Source organism: Vicugna pacos, chromosome 2 (genome assembly GCF_048564905.1).
Source record: "Vicugna pacos chromosome 2, VicPac4, whole genome shotgun sequence".
Taxonomy (NCBI): domain Eukaryota; kingdom Metazoa; phylum Chordata; class Mammalia; order Artiodactyla; family Camelidae; genus Vicugna; species Vicugna pacos.
Genome location: NC_132988.1, coordinates 78,766,989 through 78,776,182, shown reverse-complemented (window position 1 = coordinate 78,776,182; position 9,194 = coordinate 78,766,989). Strand labels below are relative to the sequence as shown.

The window sequence follows — 9,194 nt, the reverse complement described above, 5'->3', positions numbered from 1 at the left end:
TCTTAGCAAGACTAAGGTGTGTCTCCTATAAAGAGGCAGCTATTTCAAAAGAGGCTTTGCTGTGCAGGGGTGATGTAATTTAAATCCTAGCTGTAAACAATACATTCTTTCCTTCTTTCCTTCCTTCCTTCCTTCCTTCCTTCCTTCCTTCCTTCCTTCCTTCCTTCCTCCCTCCCTCCCTCCCTCCTTCTCCCTCCCTGCTTCTCTCCCTCCCTTCCCTCTCTCTATCATCTTTCTCTTTATGAAAAAAACCTGGGGGTAGGGGCAAATCTGTTATCCTAAAGCTCCACTTTATTATTTGTCAATTTGCAACAAATGAAAGTCTCTTATCTACTTTATTTTTACCTTCGTTGTCCCTCTTCTGTCTTGAAAAGCCAAGCAACTTCTTATTTATTCCTTCTTCCTAAGAAAACAAAAATTCACAAGGTAATTAGAAATGCTATTCCTATAATATAATAAAAACTACTATACCAGTAGTAGTAGTAATATAGTAGCATCACTCATAGGAAACTTGGAACTAAGACTGAAGCTTTTTCTCAAGAAGCAAATAGGATTGTAGTATTTATTCCAAGTTAGATATGTGGAGAGTCACCTCTTCCTGTTTCTTTAGGAAGCATTCTCTCTGAGCCCTTTACATTTAGAGCATCTGAGAAGTGTGAAAGCTGGTGTCCTGGCCTCCATCCTACAGGCAAATATGCCGAGGGCAGACAGTCTGCGTGCTTGCCAGCCTGTGCACTGAAGTGCTCTGAGTTGCGTGGGCAGCAGCCAGAGGTGGGCTCTGGGGGGGCTCTGGGGCCGCGCTGCATTGCCATGCGTTCCTTTATTCCAGGGGACTGCAGCAGTGACTGGAGGTTTCCAGTTAATTTACTTCCACCCAAGATTCCAGCTGGCCACTATTTGCAACTGGCCCCATAAAACTGGGAATGAGGAGGAAGTGGGGGGTGGGGATCTTACTTAGGCGTCCTTTATCCTGGTTGGTTTGGTTTAGTTCCATGTGTGTGCAACAGGAATGTTTTTCCTAAGAGTTAGCATGGTGGGGAAGCTGAGGGAAATGCTCTGCAGCTCAAGCAAGGGAGAGTAACAATTATTTTTCATCTTGGCTCAAAAATTTTATGGCATTAACCAGCCCCAAGCATCTGATTAAGCCTGTCAATTAGTCATTACAGCTAAAGGGGTCATGATTTTAAAACAAAAAGTAACAGCAAGGGGCCTGATAGACCAGTGCTTTATTTTTTTTATTTCCCAGTTTTATTGAGATACAATTGACAAATAACATTGTATAAGTTTAAGATCTACAACATAGTGATTTGATATATGTATACATTGCAAAATGATCACAATAAATCTAATTAACATCCATCACCTCATATAGTTAGAATTTTTTTTTCTTATGATGAAAACTTTTAAGATTTACTCTCTTAGCAACTTTTAAATGTACAACACAATATGGTTAACCATAGTTGCCAGGCTATACATTACATCCCTGGCTGTTTCCTACCTTTTGACTGCCATCACCCATTTCCCCCACCCCCACTCAACCTCTGCTTTTAAAAAGGCTTACAGGCAACAAAGTGTTAACATGGAAAACAAAATGAGAAAAACAAGGGTTTTTTGTGGGTGGTGAAAGGAAGATAAACCTGCTTTCCCTTTTTTGTTTTATGGTGTGTGTGTGTGTGTGTGTCTTTTGCTGTAAAGGGAAAGTCAATGAGGCTGGGTGAAGGATACAGTGGAAAGGAAGGGTCCTGTACATGTCTCTCAGGTGTCCCAGCAGCATTCAAAATTTGAAGCTCCTCAGTTATTTTCCCAGCCCTCAAAGTCCAAATTCAGTTCTCCTCACTAATTAGCTTTCTCTTTGGTTAACATTCAGAGGATTCTGTATCTTAAATCTCTTACACCTTCTCTCCCAGAAGCTGTGGTTTACTGAGCGACTTCCCAAGCTTGTGGGCACTGTAATTCACTTTTCCTTTCCCTACTTGGGAGACGATGGGAAGGGATGGAACCAAACATTGTTCATTCTTCTCTGAGAAGATTTGCATCCCTCACCACCCTGTGTGGAGGCAGTCTGGACAGGAGGCCAGCAGTTCTTGGAAATTCTAGGGAACAGAGACTGAGGGTGCCTTTGAAAACTTTTGGAGCCTAATGTCATGTTCATGAATATGTTATTAGACCAGCATCACCCTGGGTAGATCTGCACTGTCTTGTCCTTTAAGCTGGTCATTAGCGCAAGCGCACGTGCACACACACACACAGACACAGAGGAGAGGTGAAATTCCACTTGGGAACTCCTAGCACTGAGCAGCTTGAAAGAGACAGGGACTCTTTTGTTAATCATCGACAATAGGACTGTGTAATACCAACAGAGGTAAGTGGTAGATTTCATCTATAAACTCTATTTTAGGCTAATCTAAGCAGATATCTCTACACTAAATTTGCTCCCTCTTCCCACACAGATACATCTCCTTTCCTCAGGATGACTTTTTAAAAAAAAACCCAGTTCCTCACTACACTACAGTTCCTTCCTTTTCTGGCATGAAAGTGTGTATTTTGTTCTATAGCATTTAGACTCAGCTTCATGGAGAAATACATTCTCCCTAATGTAGCTCATTTTAGGATCTGGAGAAAACACAATACTATAAACCCCGCATCTATTAACACACAGCTTAACTGGGGGGCAGACAGATGGTGTGGGTGTGATGACAAAAGGGCTGGGATATTTCCCCAAGTTTAGCCTTCAGCATTCTGTAGATTGGCCTGGGCTTGTTCCACAAACTCTCCAGTCTTCTTCTTTGATCCAAAGATTGTCTACCTCCAAGATGAAATGTCTAGATGTGTGTCATTTGTCTTCTGGCCTGGACCATGCATTTCCATTGAACACCACACTTGAAAAAGCAGAGCATAATGTCTCTGGTATTTAATATCTCCCGGAGCCCGGTGAGAATTCTGAAGTAGAAGCCCCATCCAGGGCTTCTGTCGTAGTGTACTTTGAATAATAAGGGCGAGTTTGGATGAAGATACATTCATGGTTGTAATTCTCTAGTCATCGTCTGCAGCGTGGAGCCTTGTGCTTGATGCTATGCCTCAGCTCTTAAAAAGAATTCTGTAAACATTTGTTTTCTATCCTGGACTTTTCTTCTTCCCTCTCTGTGCTCTCCATGTGGTCTGTAAAGATTTGTCTACTTTTCTCCCAAATTCAAATGGCCCCAAGTGAATGAGAGGGTCTAGAAATCTTTCATCTTTGTCATAATGAGGAGAGCACACAATAGCTGAGAGCAGGATGGCAGAGCCAGATGATTTGGTCTATATCACTCTTTGGTTGTTTGTCTCGGTCAAATGATTCTACCTTTCTGTGCCTCAGTCTTATCATCTGTAAAATGGAGATAAGAATTGCATCTATTTCATAGGGTGGCTAGGAGAATTAGATGATTTCATATATATATATATATATGAAATTCTTAGAACAGTGCCTGGCCTAGTACGATATGGACATCTCAGCCATCACCATCATCATCATGAAAGGCCCAGTCTCAGGCTGTCCCTAGCTCAGGCCCTCGTCTCTTGTGCAGGATAACTATTTAACTGAGGAAAGGTTATGAAAAGTGAAAGTGAAAAGAGAAGTAGGAGCAAGGGATATTTTCTTTTATGTGAAACTTAAAGCCTAATTACTTGTGGTGGTTTTCAAATACTTTTTCTTCTTTTAAAAGATGGAGCCCAATGCCCCTCTTCTTGAGTGTGGTTGTATTTAGTGACTCTGATGAATAAAATGCAGCAGAAGTGATGGTGCATGGTTGGGTCATAAAAGGTACTGTGGCTTCCTCTGTGCTCTTCCTCTTGAATCACTCACCCTGAGGGAAGTCAGCTGCCATGTTGTGAGGACACTCAAGCAGCCCTGTGGGGAGGTCTGTTTGGTGAGAAGCTGAAGCCTCTGCCAACAATCAGTCCTAATTTGCAAGAAATGTAAATGAACTCTGGAAACAGATCCTCCAGCCCCATTCAAACTGTTGGCAGACTTGGCCAACAAGTTGACTGCGACCTTATGAGACACTCTGAAGCCGAATCACTCATCTAAGCTTTCCAAGATTCCTGAACTACAGCAAATGCATGAGATAATCAATGTTTATTGTTTTAAGGCAATACATCTGGGGGTAATTTGTTATGTAGCATAGATAACTAATACAGTATCTAACAGATCTATCTCTGTACTTTGGACACAGACTAGTGTTTTTAAGGTAAAGACTCTGGAGGAAGGCACCTTTTATGATTACTTAAAACTCATTTGAAAATGCCACCAGAATGACCTCACATGTTGTGAAAGAAGCACTGGGTAACTGCATCAGGGTCAAAATCTGTGAGCCCTAGTGGTGGTTTCCATTTCTTGCTGGTAACCTGACCCCAGAAAAGTCACTTAACTTTGGTAAGGTTCTGTTTCCTCACCTATAAAATTATCTTAATGATAATTACTGCCTCACAAAGTTGTGAAACTCAAAAGCAAAAGGGCTTTATAAATATAAAGTGGCACATAAATAAATGTGAGAAGGGAAGACTGCATCCTATAATATGGTTGTATAGGCTGGCTAACTGGGTCATACTATCGTTTCAAGTGAAGGAACCTCAGACATGGAAAGAACCTGGATCTGGTTTCACAGTCAAGTACTATTTATCTCACTAACATGGCCACAAATACACTTTCATCTTTACTCTGGCTGATTGGATGCTGAGAAAGATTTTCTTTAGGGGGAAAAAGCTCAGGGAAAGAAAAAAAGGTACAAAGGAGAGAAGGGACCCTGAGTTTTGAGTTAGGACCAAGGGTTTGGAATTCCCCCTTTCTTTTGAGAACTGGGGACACAACTCACTTCCCGAGACAGTCAAGGGGGCCAGAAGGCAGGAGACAGAGGGAATAAGTGATGGGCACTGAAGCTGTTATTGGTTACTTGGGATGAAGGGAGGATGGGAGGCAGCACATCCCTAGAAAAATAAAGGAAGGCCCCCCAAAGTCAGTAGCGCTGATTCTTGATTAAGAGAAAAGTTCCTGTAAGACCTTGCTCCTTCCAGAGTGAGCTTGGGCGTTACTTGCCAATTGAAGTTGATGGGCAGAGAGTTCCTCTTCTCTGCCCGACTGTACTCTGGTACATCCCTTCCAACACAGCAGAAGCAGAGAAGTCAGTCCACCAGGCTAACAGTAAGAACTGCAAGTACAGTTGAAGACTAGGGCTTTATGCCTTTGGCTAAGAAGCCAGCCTGGTGCCAGCCTAGGTATTCTGATAAAGGTAATTACAAAGAGGAAAGGGACTGCAAAGGCAAGTATGAAATCAGCACATTGTCATCAACCCCCTTGATACAGAGAGTAAGGCAGAAGTGGATGATTTCAAGGGACTTTGCTCTTGGCACACTTAAGGTGACTGTGTCAGCCAGGGATCCACGCTCTACCGAGAAGGATCATGGTGTCCAGTCTGCTTGTCTGCTTTCCTGCCTCCTTCCCTCCCTGTCTCCTCTTCTTCCCCTTCCTCTTCCCTCTCCCCCTCCTTCTTCTACTTTACAGTATAGTGTTCTGGTATTTCACCCAGGGGAAGAATGTGCCTCAAAGAGACTTGAAAGGCCAGAGTGGGTGACAGTTTGGACAGAGCCACAACTGCACTATCTCTTGGAAAATTAAAACACAGAATAGTCAGACTGCAAGGGCACAGGCTTAGGTGCTTCTTGTTTACTGTTGTATCCCCAGCACAGTGCCTGGCACATGGGGGGTTTTCAAGGAATATTTCTTGAATGTACGTACACGTGTGTGCACCCACCCACCCACCCACACACAGACACACCAATTAAGCCACAGGGAACTTTGCACTTCCTTGAAGGTCTTAAAGAAAATGACAGACCTTTAATGTAACCTTCTCCCATCTCCCTGCCTGGAGGCAGAGAACTGATCTCCAAGCTATTGGGAATCTCATTTAGCTTTGAGTATTTATGTAAACATCCGACAAGCTGCTGTAAAAATACGTGTGAAGAGTTTAAGTGGCAAATGGGTGAATTCAATGTAAAGATTTTTATGTGATAAAATGGAAGATCAAGTAAAGGTATTATACAGTTACTTTAAAATAGTTTTGAAATAAAATCTTCAGCATAATCGTTTGTAGTAATGAATGTCACTCTCCAAGGCACGTGGGTTATAATTATGCATAAAACAATAAATAAGCAGAGCACTTATTGGCCATTTAAAATACTCTTTGCAGCTGAAATGCATGTCTCGTTCACTGATTCCATCAGAGAGTCTGCAATACCTAACTTAGTTTTCCAGCAATATTTTCTTTGGGACAAAAATCTGTGAAGATATAAATTAATACAACAAACTCCTATATGATTTAACTGGGGTTTCCTGCTGTTAGAGGATTCTGGCTCTCTAAGACTTGGAAGCACTACTCTTGGTCCCCTTCCATCTCTGTCATGCTATTCCCAGTACCTGAAGTGCCTGGATAGTGGAGAACTTTGCATCTTCAGAGACCTCTTTGTGGTGAACTGATCCTTGGAGAGGCTGTGAGAGGTGTGAGCAGCCTGTGAAGGAGATCTTGCTGCAGGCAGGTGGTGGTGGGTTTGAAGTCAACTTCCTCTTGACCTGTTGGTCAAGGTTACAATTAAGCTGTTTTCTTTAGTCCACTTCCTTTCCTTTCTTCTAGAAGAGGGAATTTAGGAGCTCCTGGTATTCCCTCCACATGCCCCCGACCCAGTTAACTTCTGTATTGAAAGCCAACAGCCAATGATCCCTTCTATTTCCAAGGGGAAGGTTTAAATTTTTTTTTTTTCTGAAGAGAGGGTCATGAATCTAGGATCTAAGGAAGATGAGGGATAAATAAGTCCAGACCTCAGGTCTCTTAAACAAAACGATGAAACTAGAACTATCTCCCACCCCCCACAGTTCCTTATACCCATCTTCCCAAGTGGATATGAATTCTTCCACTTATAATGGCTTCATCATTCAACAACTTTTCTTCAGTACCTTTTCTATATTGATGACAGCCACCCCACTGTCTCCTAGCTGCACGGGCAAGCCTTGAAAAGCCCTTTGTGTGGTGCCTTCACTCCCCCCAAATCGGGGAGATCCTTACCCGGGGGGTGGTGGTGTGGTCTGTGAGTCTCAGCTCCACAGCCTAAGTTGGGGCTCTCTATTTGACCTGGTCCTATTCCGCTGGGCAGAAAAGTCGCTTTCCTTTTAAGGCTCTGTTTCCTGGATCGTACCTTTTACCTGAATTGGCACCGTGAGGCTCTCTTTAAAGGACAGGGACTGTATAAGAGCAGAGAATGAGGGACACGGACTCCCCAGGGGAAAAGGGCTGTATCTGGTGTGGGAAGGTTTTCCGGAATGGGACAAATGCTCCTTTCTAAAGGAAAAGTTTGGCATGTTCTTTGTGTCCCACCTACAGGCAGGGCCTGAAATAATCCCCCCAAAGCCTGGGAGGTTGTGCCTGGCCTAGGCCTCCCAGAACTTTCTGTTCAGGTGATGACAGGGCTTGAAGGCCAGGAAGTCTCAGAAGTCCTTCTAGTTCAAAAAGGGCCTGGAAACAAAAATTGGTAAGTTTGCAGGGGCTGAGGTTCCCTTTGAATCATAAAGTTCTGAAGGAGGCAAATTGGAATTCATCCTGATTAAATGAAAGACAATTTAAAAAACAGTTTGCCTCATTCTATTTGCTCTAAAAGGGATTCTCCACTGAGAAATCCTATATATAGCTCGAGCTGCGTCATCTCTTGTCTCTCTAACTTGCACCCTGTGGGTCCTTGAGCCCAGGGCTGCAAAGAGGGGCAAGCGTGCACGAGAATGTCTGGTGGGGGAGGCCAGTGGCGGTACCTGCTGCGTGCATGACACGGGGATTGAGGCAGGTAGAGCTCACTGGATGGGTTTGCTTCTCTAGTTTGCTTCCTGACTGGCTTTAAGCCCAGGGGGCGGCGCCTCTGTGGACACCTGCATCGCACATCCCACCGTCCCAGGAAGCTCGGGCGCTTACCCTCAGGGACAGGTGCTGCAGGTTCCGGACCCCTTCAGGCCCCCCTAGAGCGGGAAAGGGCGCCTGTGGCCGCAGCCTTCCGTCATCAGGCTGTCCCTTACTTTATAGACCCCCCCTTCTCGTACTCTCCTCTGAGACCCTCCCAAGATATGCAATGAGCTAAAATCCAGTCACTGGACAGCGGGTCTCAGGGTACTCATCTCCGCACATCACCAGACTCTCGCTACCATGTTCTCTACTTTCAGAGGTGACAAGGCCCAGGAAATTCTACAGAGTCCGGCAGTGGCAGGCACCAGGTTTCTCTCTCTGGTCCCGGTTCTGCCTTTTGGCAAGTTCCTTACTGACAGCCCAGCCAAACGAAGTGTGTTTGGGATTCAGGACGTTGGTCGCGCCACACCTGGCCCCAGTTCGCTTGAGCCGGGGGCAGGAGCCAACCCCGGGCCTGTAGCAGGCCCCGCCGCTGGGCAGTCCTGCGGGGGCCTGGGGGCTCCGCTTCCCGTTGCCGCGTGTGCGCAACCAGTCGGGCTCCTTTCTGTGGGACAGCTTCCCACTGAAACGACAGGGCTCGCGACCGACCAGATGGGGGCCCACCGATAGTACCGAGCCCCGCGGTACTATCTTCCTTTGATAACGCCCTCCCCAGAACTGATCCTCTCGCAAACCGACCCCCTCCTCCCCACACACTTGACAGCGCGGCTTCGCAGAGGAATTAAAACCAGATACCAAGGGCAGAGCCGAGCACGGTCCACTCTCCTTTCTTTTCCACCAGTAGGAGTTTTAGCCCGAGCCTGGCAGCCCCAAGTAGGCGCTGCGGCCCGGGCGCGCCCCCTGTAGGCTGGGCGGGCTGTTCAGGCGCTCGGGATCCCGGCGGGGGCTGGGCCCACGGAGGCCGAGCGCGCCCCCTGCAGGCATGGCGAGGGCCCCGACGTCCGTGCGCGTTCCGGGCGTGGTGGCCGCGCTCCTCTCGGTCCCGGGTTAGTCTGCGCCTCTGGCGTGGTCCGCGCACCGCGCCTTCGCTGCCGCCTGCCTGGGGAATGGTCCCCCTTCTGGGCCTCCCCAGGTCGCGGAGCTGCAGTGCGGGGGCAGTAGACGTCAGGTGTGCAATTTGTGGCGGGCCCTCTTCCCTGAGCTCCTGCACACAGACCTTCTAGGCGCACCACGCTCGCTTCCGCGTTTCCTGTCTTTTCTCCTTACTTGCTTATCACGAGG

The 9,194-nt window shown here is 46.3% G+C and overlaps 1 long non-coding RNA gene across 1 annotated transcript; it reads right to left on the bottom strand.

Moving 5' to 3' along the window:
* Positions 1 to 273: 273 nt before the first annotated feature.
* Positions 274 to 8,787, bottom strand: LOC140700268 (uncharacterized). The gene is made up of 3 exons (XR_012078648.1): positions 8,709 to 8,787; positions 6,449 to 6,601; positions 274 to 403 (listed from the first exon to the last, which is right to left on the bottom strand). It is a non-coding gene; the product is annotated as an uncharacterized lncRNA (long non-coding RNA).
* Between the last annotated feature and the right edge of the window lie 407 nt (positions 8,788 to 9,194).